At 46.6% G+C, this 14461-nt stretch overlaps 1 long non-coding RNA gene across 1 annotated transcript in view; it reads right to left on the bottom strand.

The window, feature by feature from the left end:
• LOC140216024 (uncharacterized) overlaps nt 1-14229 on the bottom strand; it is a 63858-nt gene extending 49629 nt beyond the window's left edge. Inside the window, exon 1 of the long non-coding RNA XR_011892670.1 lies at nt 14183-14229. This is a non-coding gene — a long non-coding RNA (uncharacterized lncRNA). The remainder of the gene's footprint in view (nt 1-14182) is intronic.
• Nucleotides 14230-14461: the final 232 nt, after the last annotated feature.

Below are 14461 nucleotides of genomic sequence, written 5' to 3'. Positions count from 1 at the left end.
GGCATAGAAGAGCCGCGTCACATCAGGGATGAGCTTTGCGACGATCCTCACTTTCTTGCATGTGTAATCATGCAAACGACAATTAAAATGTAGAGTCGGATATCTCGGAGCACAGACATGCTAGAAGAATTCTTCCGAGTGAAACTTTTTAGAAACACGACTGCCTCTAACTTTTGAGTACAAACACACACACTGACTGCTGTCAGTAAAAAGGTAATTAATTAATTGGGCTGCTAACAGCGATAATTACATCTCACTTTGTATCCACCTGGACTGATAACTTATTTGCACGGGTGACCTTCGCGTGCCTCACAGTGCCTAATTTAAACAAAACCATAAAGCAGAATTTTGAACACCCGGTATACGAAGTCCTTTTAAAGCAGGTACCGCGTCAGGGTTTATACACTACTTGTCGCTGGCGCAATGTAGACTGAAGACAAAGGTTTGTCTGATTTCACGTGAAAGCTGCCATTGTTCTTTTGCGTTGCGAACACCCTGACGCAATCGGTAGACGGTAGCTAGGCTATCGCTCCGTAGCACTGCAATTACTATAACTAGGAATGAATAAATTATTGAATAACTGTTCACGCTACTGTACTCTTCAAGTGCAGGCACTCCTGGAAGGGGCACGTTGCTCGCGGGTTTCCCTAGGTGAATTCCTTCCCATTGCATACGGATGTGCTGAGTGGCTTCTGAATATTTCCTGCAGCGTACACATGCCTCGTCTTGGAGACCTATGACGTAAAAATATTCCAATCTGTTTTTATTCTAATCTCCTGACGTCAAATTTACGTAACCATCGACGCAAGCATCGGGCGGTAACCAGCAGCGTTGTTTGAAATGCCGCATCTCGATTGTAGAATGTCCCTCTCTTTTGCTTTCAACGCAAATAGCATTGACTACATTGAGAAGGTGTCTTTATCTAGTTGGCTGAGAGGAGGCGAGGAGCACGCTCACATGGAGAAAGTTTCGATAGGGCCGAGCCAGCACAGTGAAGTAGATAACCGGATGAGGAGGCTGGTGCCGACGTGTGCGATTGGTGCGCTTCCCCTTACTTAGGTTGCGGCGACTGGTCGAAAATCGCGGCAGCCTGCAATGGAATGCTTATCTTCTATCACTATTTTCTGCTTCCGTTCTCTCTTGCATTTCTTTTCTAACATTCCAACCTGCTTAGCTAGTTTGTCTTTGTACTGCTCTAGGCGGTATAGTCGTTACGATAGCACACACATGGCACAGAAAAAAACTACGTCTTTTTCTTCCCGCACTCATTGAAACCACGCTTATTACAACGCGGAGAACGCTCGTACTCACAATAACGCATGGGTGGGCTCATTCGAGTACCATCCATCATCTTCTACTAACAAGGAGTAGTACAATAGTAACTCTACTTGCAGAGAAAGAAATACAATTATTCGTCACCTACTGATCTCCCCCTAAAAAAGTCCAACAAACAAAAAGCATGAAAAATAATATATTATATATATATATATATATTACTCAGTTAACCTAACACTTGAAACAGTCAAATGAGCGAAGTAGCAAAAAAAAATCGGCTTGGCGCGCTGTTCCTGCTGCGTTGAGACGGCACTTCCATTCGGTACGTCTGTTCCTTTCGGTGTTACTCGAGAGAATCACGCGCGCATCCGCCTCCGCAGATGTGTGGTGATGTGACAAGGACGCTATGACGAAACCGGAGTGAAGGAACAAGAATGACGATGATCGCATTACTAAGACGGCATCGGGACGTGGTAGGACAAAGGATGCCTTGGTTGGCCTATAGGCTACAGAACAGCCGCGGTCACGAATACAAAGACTAACAGGTACCTAATGACCAAATATTCAGCAATAACACAAAATTGAGGGACACAGTACATATATGGGAAAAAGGAAAGCAATGAGAAGACAAGAGAGGAGTGCAGCTAGAAATAAGGCTCAAGAGAAAGTGCGAAGCTCGGAAGAGAAAGAAGAAAGCATGTTTTTATCGGCATCAAACTGGAAAAAATGAGCATATTGTGGACTTGCGTTCTTCGCAAAGGCGAGAGTCTGCTGAAATAATCAATAACGTGAAAGGGTCTATGTTCTCTGGCAGTCTTCTACTGACCCCATAGTGAAACCGACGCTTCTAGATCTGTGCATATATCGTTTCCACGAATGATGTTACATTAAAAGAGGACGTTGGCACGGCTACGCCTGCAGCTAAGTGATGGACGTGTGGCATAAATAGCGAAACTTGAAGAAAAGTTCTTGGTGCGCGATGTCACAAAGTTATAATTATATATAAGCACGAAGTTTGTACGCAGACCTTCAATCATTATGCTATGCATGTGAAAATTTTCAGGAAGAGAAATGGGGTAGATAAAACTTGTGAAAGTCTGAAAACGGAACCGACCATGTGCATTCCGTGGGGGCAATGTTTAATGAGGGCGGAGTAGCTTAACATACTGCCATAAAGTACACTTAGTTTGCTGATTTCAACAACCCTTATCTTGAGGTGTAAGAGAACAATGGAAGAGAATATTATCAGTTTTACTCGAATATCCCATATTTCTTGTGTTACATGAACTTAGAGAGCCCGTTTAATTGTCACCAATGAGAGAATTAGGATAGGTTGGACTGCAGAGCACGGCACTCCTCAACACAGCATGTCTCTCTAGTATTTTGATGCTATTGGCGTAAAAAAATATATGGAGTCTTCATGATTGCTGTGGAAATCACATTGATGGAAATTAAGGAATGAAGCGGACGCAATCAAGAACCTTGGGCCAAACCACTAAATACCAAATAGACAAAGCAAGGTTGACCACAGACACTCACCAAGCAAGACCTACCGAAGAGACAACTGCATGGCAGAGCTACAAAACCAGCTTTCATACCGTAGTGCGCAAGGTTCTCGAGCATTAGGTTATGAGAGACTACAGTCCACGCTTTGCTGAAGTCGCCCTACAAACATCTCATTGCGTGAAGGGTGCAGAAACCTAAATTATAAAACTGACAGTGTTGGTGGTCGGTGAGCGGGCAGAAAGAAATTCACGATTTCGAAGGAGAACATCTTCAATGCGAATAGCATTCCTTGCATTCTTTATCCGTTTTGAGTCCGTCTGTCCGTCCGTCCTCTTACGCCGACCGATTGGCCCAGGTGTACCTGCTTAGGCCACTAGGCAGGTGCTCCTGGTCGTCATGTCGTCGTGTTCATTCAAATCTCCTTATTATTACCTCGTGACCCTACTGTCGCCATGCCGCCATCGTCAAGCCATCTACGCCGACCCAGTCATTCAAATTCCCCAATAGCTACGGTCAGCAGGTACAGCCTCGTTGTCGTGATGCCGTCGTCGTCGTTGCATCGACGCGATTCCAGCTTTGTCACCTGACACTCGTGATGCCGTTATCGTCGCGCCATCGTATTCACAAAGACACCATACATTCGTTGTTCACACCGCCATAGTTTTGGCGTCGTGCTTGTTGAATCGTCGTCATTCCAGCTTTGTGATCACTTCAGTATCGCCATCCCATTGTTTTCGTACCAACCTCGTCATACCGCCGTCATCTTTCTATCGATGGTATTCTTTATTCTTCATTGTACTCTAATCATACTGTCGTCATTCAATCACGAATATGACACCCTTGTCATTCCGTCATGATCAGTCATCATCATGCCTCTATTGTTAGATCATCGTCGTGATGGCGTCCTATCCATGCCATCAACATCACTATAGCTACGTCAACAGAATTTTGTAATGTCGTCGTCATGAAATTGTCGTCATACAGGTTTCGTGATCTATTCATTGTCATGTCATTGTCCTCATGACCTCGCCGTCATTCCAGTGTCATCATGCCATCCCACTGCCTTGCCATCGTCGTAATTGCATCGTCGTCTTATAGTAGTCATCATACCGTTGTCACCCTGCCATCGAAGTCACTCTTTCGTTTGACTAACGTCATCACGTCAGTATCGTAATCCCATTTTCGTTATGCCGTCGTCGTCATACGACCTTCGTCGATCCATCAACGTCATTCTTTGTGGATCATTCTATCGTAATCATGCGCTCGTCATTCAACCGTGATTAGGCCGTCCTCGGTGCAATCACCGTCATTGCGTCGTCGTGACACAGATGCTATCACGCAACCGTTGTCCTCTCGCCGTCAGCATGCCATATTTTTAATGCGATCATCGTCATTCGGGTTTCTTCGTCCCGTTTTCGTCATAACGTCATCGTCACATTACTGGCGTCATCTCATCGTCTACATGTCGCTGTCGTCACGTTGTCGTTGTTACACCACCGTCGTAATTTAAGGACCGACATGCGATTTTCGTCATACCATATCATGATTGGCGTCATTTGTAACGTGGTGCTTAGTTATAAAATTCACGAGACGCGTGTTAATGACATTTTCAAGGGCTTTGGATAGCATGGGCAGCACCGAGATTGGCTTGTCATTACATATGTCACTAAGGGCCCCACACTTGGGTATTGGGCGTATGCGGGCAAACTTAAGATCAGAGGGGAAGATTCCAGTTTCCAGCATCTGAATAATTATATGCGTTAGCAGCAGAGAGATAACAGAGGCAACATATTGGCACGCACTAGTTACGCTAGAAGTCGAAGAAGAAGAAGTGTGCGTGGTAGCTGGTGCAAAAACGAACTGTAAACGGCCGTTCGCTTAGAACTGACTGACTGGCTTTTCCTCTCGTGACAAACTGGTGGAGGTGCTGGGTACGCATCCATCGTATGCCTACGGGTCCTGAACCAGAAGCTACCGACGCCAGTACCTCGGGCACGGCAGAAATCTATCGAAGAAGCCGTCGCCTCCAAGGTCTTCCACCGCAATACAGTCCCCTGGCAAGCTCCGTGAGGAAGATGTCAACAACTAGCGCAAGCCAAACCGAGGGGATCCCAAATGCTGCCGTACCATGCATTCTCAGCGCGCCTCGCACGCCTAACCAGTTCCATGGCGACGCCTTTGAGGACGTTGAAGACTGGTTGGACCATTTCGACCGGGTCGCCGCCTTTAACGACTGGGACGATCGCCGTAAGTTGAAGAACGTTTACTTTTCCCTTTTAGACGCGGCGAGAGTATGGTACGAGAACCACGAAGCCCCATTTACCAGCTGGCAGGAGTTTTACCGACTGCTTTGCCAAGCCTTCAGCCCTCCCGAAAGGAAAGAAACAGCCGAACAGGCACTGTCTTCGAGGTTCCAAATGCCAAACGAAACCGTCGCTATGTTCGTCGAAGACATGACGCGATTGTTCCGCCGGGCCGATCCACTAATGCCAGAAGACAAGAACGTGCGTCTGTTAATGCGAGGCGTAAAGGAACAGCTTTTCGCGGGCCTCGTGCGCAATCCTCCTACAGCAGTCTCTCAGTTCGTTCGTGATGCAACAGTCATGGAACGTATGCATCGGCAGCGGCTCTCGCAGTATGAACGCCAGACCACCATGACTGCTGCATGTTCTTTCGTACCTGCAAATGATGACAGGGAGTCCCTTACCGAGCTAATACGACAAATTTTTCTAGAAGAACTGCAGAAGTCCTATGCATCGGCTCCGGCACCTCCCAGTGCCACGGTTCTTACGAATGTCATTCGGGGAGAAATCGGCAAAGTGGTTCATCCCTCGCCACCAACACGAACCTCCCACGTTCTCCTACGCGGATGCTCTTCGGGCTTGCGCGCCGTCGACGGGCCGTTTTTCGTAGCCGCCTGCTGGGATTTCTCGACGCTCCCCAAGTCAAATCCACCGCACGAATCCGCAAGCACCCTTTCATCCTGGTCCACGCAAATCTACAGTATGGCGCACCCCCGACAACAGTCCGTTGTGCTGTCACTGCGGGGAGGCTGGTCACATGTATCGCGACTGCCAGTACCGACGGATTGGTCTGCGGGGATACCATCCGGACGCCCGTTGCCCGCGCTATGGCGAACGCCCGCACGAAATAGAGCAATAATTAGAAAGTAGCCGGCTTCCTCCTGCCCCACAGCGAAGACAGCCACGGTCGCCTTCACCTCGTCGGTACGCGTCACCAAACCGTGCTCGACCCGCCTTCGATTCCGCTGGAGTCAATGGTGGAAGCCCGCGCCGGGGAAACTGAAAACGGCGACCTCCGGGGGTGAGGCCGCTGTCATGCGAACCGTCAAATATCCTCCGCTGACGCCATCCCCTCGCGACGTACCGCTGACGCCTTCATTCGAAACTGCAAAAAGAACTTCTGCTGCTATTACTGTTTCCATTGACGGTTATCCGGTAACTGCACGTGTCGATACGGGAGCTGACTACTCGGTTATGAGTGCCTCACTGGCCACTCAGCTACGCAAGGTGCTGACAGCGTGGGACGGCCCACATCTGATTACGGCCGGAGGACACCTCGTGTCACCCATTGGACGATGCACCGCAAGACTTGCAACTTCTACTTCGACTTTCGTAGCGTCTTTCCTTGTGCTGCCCAAGTGTTCTCGGCTAGTTATACTGGGCATGGATTTTCTCCAGGAATATGGGGCGATCATTAACCTTCGTGACTTGTTCGTGACTTTTACTATGTTTCTTCGGATTCGAGTGTGGAGGATGAACATCACCGCGCGGCTTTACGCGTGGTTGATGACTGCGTGACGTTACCGCCTCGAAGTAGCATCTTCGTCCTCGTTGAATGCCCCCAAGACCAACTAGGAATAGGCATCGCCGAAGGTAACCTCACCATATTGCTGGATCGCGAAGTCGGCGTCGCACGAGGTCTCGTAGAGCTCCAACATAGGCAAACCACGATTCTAGTTACCAACTTCAGTGGCGAATACAGGTACTTTGCGAGGCATACCACCATGGCCTACTTTGAAACAGTGGTCGAGTCCAACGCCTGTGCTTCGGTAACGACAGTCTCGATTCCGGAACCCAGCGATGTGGACTTGACCAGTCACATCAACGTCAACCCACAGCTAGACCAAACCGAGAAGGAGAGGCTCCTCACTCTGCTATCGTCATTTAGCGACTGTTTCGCCACCACGTCGAAGGTCAAACAGACTCCTTTAATCAAGCACAGGATCATCAAAGAACCGACCGTCCAACCTGTTCGCCAACACGCTTATCGCGTGTCGCAGAGAGAACAGGATGCTTTTCGTCATCAAGTTAAACAAATGCTCGACGATGATGTCATTCAACCATCGACAAGTCCTTGGGCTTCACCTGTTGTATTAGTTAAAAAGAATGACGGTTCCCTACGATTCTGTGTCGATTATCGCAAACTGAACAAGATCACGAAAAAAGACGTTTATCCACTTCCTCGAATTGACGACTCCTTGGATCACCTGCGAGATGCCCGTTACTTTTCTTCAATGGATCTGCGTTGTGGGTACTGGCAAATTGAAGTTGACGAACGGGACCAGGAAAGAACGGCGTTTATAACACCCGACGTTCTCTATCAATTTAAGGTCCTCCCTTTTGTGTTGTGTTCCGCTCCGGCCTCATTTCAACGCATGATGGACACAGTTTTATCTGACTTCAAGTGGAACTCGTGTTTAGTCTACATAGACGATGTAGTTTTTTCCACCACGTTTGAACAACCCATCCAGCGGCTTGAGGCGGTTCTTCAAGCTATCCGCACCGCCAGCCTCTCCCTGAAGCCCGAAAAATGTCACTTTGGCTACGAGGAGCTCAAATCTCTAGGTCATATTGTCAGCAGCACCGGTGTGTGCCCTGACCCCGACAAAGCCATGGCCGTTGCTCTGTTCCCGATACCGAAGACAAAACATGATGTCCGCCGATTTTTAGGGCTTTGTGCGTATTATCGCCGTTTTGTACCCATTTTTTCTGAAATCGCCGAACCTTTCCAATGACTCATCAAGAACGACGTCACATTTGTTTGGGGCCCGGCACAATCCGACGCCTTCCACGACCTTCAGCGACGTCTACAGACACCACCGATCCTTGGTCACTTTGACACCGAGGCTGACACAGCAGTGCATACTGATGCAAGTAACGTTGGTCTCGGAGCGACATTCGTACAGTTTCAAGCAGGTGTTGAGCGCGTTATTGCGTATGCCAGCCGAAGCTTGTGTGCTGCTGAAAAAAAACTACTCAGCAACTGAAAAAGAATGTCTCGCAGTCATATGGGCTATCCAGAAATTCCGCCCATACCTGTACGGACGCCCCTTCCGTGTCGTCAGCGACCACCACTCTCTCTGCTGGCTGGCGAATCTCAACGATCCTTTAGGCCGCCTCGCAAGATGGAGCCTTCGGTTCCAGGAATTTGATGTGACCATCGTCTATAAGTCTGGCCAGAAACACACTGACGCCGACTGTCTCTCCCGCGCCCCCGTCGAACCCGCACCACTAGATACTGACGACGATTCTGGTTTTCTTTGTACTCTTCCGTCTTTAAACCTTGCTCAACAGCGACGACAAGATTCCGAGCTCCAGCCCTTGATTGAATACCTTGAAGGAAGCCGCCCACGACCCCCACGGCAGTTCGCGCGTCACTTGTCCTCTTTCTGCCTACGTGGCGACATCCTATACAAGCGGAACTTTCACCCTACGGCAACCGTTTTCCTGCTCGTTGTTCCCGCTACTCTCCGCGACGACGTTCTACGTGCATGCCACGACGAACCAACGTCCGGGCATCTTGGTTTCACGCGTACTCTCGCGAGGATCAAGCAGAAGTACTATTGGCGAAAACTCACAAAAACCGTGAAGCAGTACGTCAGAAGTTGTCGAGATTGCCAGCGCCGCAAAGTTCCACCACTGAAACCAGCCGGTCTGCTTCAGCCTGTCCGACCTCCTTGTTCACCTTTTGAACAAGTCGGGATGGATTTACTCGGCCCATTTCCCAAGTCTTCGGCTGATAACCGCTGGATCGTTGTCGCCACCGATTACTTCACTCGATACTGCGAAACACAAGCCGTTCAGCGAGCTTCAGATGTTCCTAACTTCTTTATCAAAAATATCGTCCTTCGACATGGTGCTCCCGCTGTCATCACAGACCGTGGTACGGCCTTCACTGCCCAGTTGGTCCGAGATATTCTGCAGCTGAGTGGAACAACGCACCGTACGGCAATTGCGTATCACCCGCAGACTAGCGGTTTAACTGAGCGTCTCAAAAAACAATTGCGGATATGCTTTCCATGTATGTTGCCATGGATCATAAAAATTGGGACGAACTGCTCCCATATGTGACATTCGCGTACAACACTGCCCTACAAGAAACCACCGGGTTTCCTTCTTTTCGTCTGGTCTACGGATGCGACGTCACCACTATGCTCGACGTGATGCTCCTACCAACTTCGTCTCAACCTACCGCACCAGATACAAACGCCTTTGTTCAGCGTGCCGAAGCAGCGCGGCACCGAATTCTATCCCGACAAAGTCAAGATGCTCGTCGATACAACATATGCCATCGAGACGTCACATACAACCCGGCAGATCTTGTATGGGTTTGGACTCTTATACGTCAACGAGGCCGGTCAGAAAAATTATTGCGCCGCTACTTTGGCCCCTACATAGTTTTGCGTCGTCTAAGTCCTGTCAACTGCGAAGTTATTCCAGCCGACACTTCGCACCACTCCTGTAGACCACGTTCCCCTGACATTGTTCACGTTACCAGAATGAAGCCCTACCATTCGCGCTGACTCTCATCCACAAACTTTGTGATGCGGCCCCTGTCTTCACGTCCGTTGTCTTTTTCACTTCTTTTATTTTCTCCTTGTGGCATTTAACATCTCCCCAACTTTATTTATTTATTTATTTATTTATTTATTTATTTATTTATTTATTTATTTATTGGAGGGAGGGGTAATGGCACGCACTAGTTACGCTGGAAGTCGAGGAAGAAGAAGTGTGCGTGGTAGCTGCTGCAAAAAGGAAATGTAAACGGCCGTTCGCTTATAACTGACTGACTGGCTTTTCCTCTCGTGACAATATTTAATTGGTACAACACACAGGTGATCAATTCGTGGCGAGACGTGTTCTTTATTTTACCCAATAAATTTTCCACCTCTTGTGGACTTGTCGGAAACAAAGAAATTGAGTGTATCAAGCTTACGCGTTTCTGCACTGAATCGAGACAAGTTTAGGTACTAAGGCCCCTCTTGCTGGAAATCTGAAATTCCCCGACGTTAGGGAAGTATTCATTCATATCTGTGAGTGCTTGAACCTCCGTTTTACCATGAGCAAAAGCTGAAATACTAATAGGACGCTTCAGTTTCGAATTGTTTGACACATTGTTAACCTCACTTCAAAGCTTTCTCGGATCATAAAATATCCTAGCGAAAAGACATTGATAAGAGTAAGCCTTAGCTTTTTTTCAAATCAGCATTTAATTTATTTCGGAACTTTTTGTTCGTTGAGCAGAGCAGCGTCACCTGTTTGTACAAGTGTGTGATACATTTTAGTTTTGGTTTTGATCCTATTCTACAAGCATTGACTAATTCGGGGTTTACGAATTCTTTTTTGCCTCGGGGAGCATTGAACAAGCGGCAAGCATTTATCATAGATAGCTTTAAGCGTGTGGAAGAAAAGGCGGTATGATTTGTCAGGGTCACTTTCTGCGTAAACCAGGTTGAAGTTTGTATCTTCCAGCGCATATTAAAATTGGCGTAGCAGATGTGAATTTATCTTACGATAGTCCGACTTTTCATGAGGGTTCAGCCTGTCGCTGGCGACGGGCAAAAATGTAATGATAGGAAGGTGATCACTTCCTATCCAAGTTCTTCCACCACGATTTGTCTAACATCATACGTGTCAACCCCAGAAAATTTTGGAATATTCTGAAACCAAACAATAGATCCAATAACATTTCCTTGACTTATCCTGACGGTTCAAACGTGCCGCATGATCAGCGGTCAGACGTAATGAACTCATATTTTTCTTCTGTTTTCACTCGTGAGCCTGCACTGAAGGACTTTGATTTGCCCAGCCACAGTTTCCCCCTCATGTTTGCCATTACAATTACTTCTCAAGGCATTATGAAACTTATTGATAACCTAAAGATTTCTAGTGCCCCCGGGCCAGATAACATCACTGCTAAGATACTAAAAGGTACTAAAGCAATTTCCAGTCTAATATTACAAATAATTTTTACCCAGTCCATTACTGATAGTTCACTTCCAAATGACTGGAAGATTAGTAAAGTGTTACCGGTATATAAGTCAGGCAGCCACTCTGATCCTTCCAACTATCGCCCCATTTCCCTAACGAGTATTCCCTGTAAACTCCTAGAACATATAATATATTCGCAAATAGCATGTCACCTCGGTGATCATTCCTTCTTTTTTCACAATCAGCATGGTTTCCGGCCTGGTTTGTCATGCGATACACAGCTTTTTGAATTTATTACTGAACTTCACCTGAATTTCGACTCATCACTTCAAACTGACGTCATATATCTAGACTTCGCCAAAGCATTTGACTGTGTTCCCCATCAGCGGCTTTTGGCCAAACTTTCATGCCTCGGTCTCGACCCTCTCGCACTGTCATGGATCCGTTGCTTTCTTACTAATCGATTCCAGTACACAGCTATCGGAAATCATTGCTCAACCACTGCTAGCGTCATCTCCGGAGTACCACAGGGGTCCGTCCTCGGTCCCCTACTCTTTCTCATCTTCATAAACGACCTTCCCAACGGCATATCATCCAATATCCGACTTTTTGCAGATGACTGCGTAATCTACCGTCGCATTACAGACCCAGCCGACCATGCAACGCTCCAAAAAGACTTACATTCATTAGAAACCTGGTGTTCCAACTCTTTAATGAAACTTAACATCTCCAAATGTAAAGTTATGCAGGTATCCCGTAAACACTCTAACAAGAATCACTCGTACTTTTTAAACTCGACAGCCCTATCCACCGTTGAATCGTATCGTTATCTCGGTATTACTATTAATAGCAAGTTGACCTGGTGCGACCATATAACAAAATTGGCTACCGACACTAATAAATCACTTGGTTACGTCAGACGTACCCTTGCGCTGTGTCCCTCATCCACAAGAAAACTAGCTTATGAAACTTTTATTCGAAGTAAACTTGAATACGCCTCAGCTATTTGGAGCCCGCACCAAGCTTACTTAATTAATATGTTAGAATCAATACAAAATCGTGCCGCTAGATTCATCACTTCCAGGTACAGCCGTGAAGAAAGTGTCAGTGCGATTAAATCATCTCTAGGACTCGAACCATTGGTGTTGCGTCGGAAAATTGCGAAACTGTGCCTTTTGCAGCGACTTTATTATAACTTCCCCGAACTGCATGGAAGGCTTCTAATCCCACCAACCCGTACATCTCGTCGCCTTTTTAACTCTTGCAGCATCCAGCGCTTGCATGGTTCAACGTTTTCTTTTAATCAATCGTTTTTGCCTAGCGCCATTATAGAGTGGAACAATTTACCAGATAGAGTTGTCAATGAGCGCAACCCCATTATCTTCAAGCAGCTGCTTACTGATCACCTTAAACCCTAACCTTATAATGACCGTACTGTGCCTTCATTCTTTTGCGATTGCCGTCTCGCATTGTGACTGTTTTGCTGATTTGCTCTTGCATTCTATTCAGTGTGCCTCTTGGCTTTTTGGCTGTTGTTGTTTGTTTGTTTTAATGCGAATCCACAGGCTGAGTCTTGTAAGAAATTGTAACCATATCTTTGTTTCTATCCTTATCTTCTGTAACCCCCCCTTATGTAATACCCCGACAGGGGTCCTTAAGGAAAATAAATGATGATGATGATGATGACTAATGTCGAGGTATAATATACCACTAGTCCAATTTTGTTTTTGGGTGTTTGTGATACTGATGTCAAGTAAGCTGGCACTGTGGTCAGTAAGACGAGTAGGTTACGTAATGACATTTGAGCAAGCAAATGAATCAAGAATAGTTTCCAACTGTTTACAAGATGCCGCCCCACTGAGCTTGTCGATGGTGACATCGCCCATGATAAGAAATGGACTAGGCATCAAAAGGTTTTTTCGCAGTAAGATTTCGATAAAACTAAAGAAAATCAGACTTATACCCCGCGGGAGGTCGAAAAACAGCTGCAACGGTAACGTTTTGTACACACTGTGACACATTTGATACTAGGCGTCATACAGGTCATTTCGTCAAGAACATCATAAGTGAGGGAATCTTTAACATAGGGACACATTCCAGCACCTTGGTTAGAAGGACGGACAATGCCATTATACACATATCCTACAAAGTGTGGTCGTCTGTCATTCAGAGTTAACCAGGATTCAGTAAATAACAATACATCAAATTTAATGTCAAGACGCTCAAAGAACAAACTGAGGCTATCAGTTTTATATTTAATACTTCGAACATTTAGATGAAATGCAGCGAACTGCTTAGACAACCCGTTGAAGGTATGACAGAGCCTATATTAGTCATAATATTGGCAACCTGCCTTCTTAGCCACCTTGAGGCAGCTCGCCAAACCCAAAATGTCATGAAATTAGCTGTTGAGGCATCATGTCAACATCTCCCCGACAACAAATTCTAAGCTTCTCTGATGCTTCCGATTTCCTTCGAAAGATTTTTCCTCCCTGCGCCGAACGAATTTCCAGCCAACTTCTCCTTTCTTTGCCACCGCAGCACCAACTAATTGTTTACCCTGCTGCGTTAAGTTTTCGTTTACAAAGATGGGAGCTGAAATCTTAAAACCAATTGTTTTAGCCGAGGGCCTTTCTTTCCTGGCTTTCATGAGAACAGCATTTCGTTTGTCGCGACGCACAAAACGTACAGCAATACTTCTACTTCGTTGCTTACTTGTACCCACCCTATGGCAAGTATGAATGTCAGATTCGGTAACTGGCTCCTGAATAGCAGCACACATTTTTTTCACTATGTCAAGTGGTTCTTCCTCATCAGGTGCGCCCTTACTTTCAAATTTGTTAGCGCGGGTATATTGTTCTAACCCTTCTACTTTCATTTGGAACTGCCTATTTTCTGAAATGAGTTGCTCATTAGTTTTCCTTGTCGTTGCGAGTTCCTCGCGCAAGGCCTTGATTTCTTGCACGAGCAAATTGACATTGTCACTAGTTTCACTACAGTGATCAACACTCTGTTTGAAATCTCGGATTTCAGCACGAATTTCTCTTTTTAAGACCTAGAGTGGTTTGTTAATATCCTTCGCCATGACAGGAAAACAAGCACTAATGTTTGACAGCAGTGCAAGGGACAGCGACCTTATCGTATAAGGCAAGTAAAACAAAGCTCACCTGCGTAAAGAACATGGTGTAAAGACGATGTGAAGTCGTTGCGCACTGCTGCCAAACTGAAAATCACTCAAGTGGATGGTCCCTTTATATATGCAGGGTCGCGGAACCGTTCTGCACTGCGCAGTAGCAGTGGCCTCGCCTCACACATAGCCGATTATGACTGATGTGATCGCCGGTAGATGGGACAGATCCTCGCTTGATTGCGAGGGCAGTTTCATTGTGGACAGGCTTGAAGCGAGCTGCGTAAAGACCGTGGTGTATAAGACAATGCGAAGTTGT

Source organism: Dermacentor andersoni, chromosome 2 (genome assembly GCF_023375885.2).
Source record: "Dermacentor andersoni chromosome 2, qqDerAnde1_hic_scaffold, whole genome shotgun sequence".
NCBI classification, from domain to species: Eukaryota; Metazoa; Arthropoda; class Arachnida; order Ixodida; family Ixodidae; genus Dermacentor; species Dermacentor andersoni.
The sequence above is the reverse complement of the archived record's forward strand: the minus strand, read 5'-3'. Positions and strand labels throughout refer to the sequence as shown.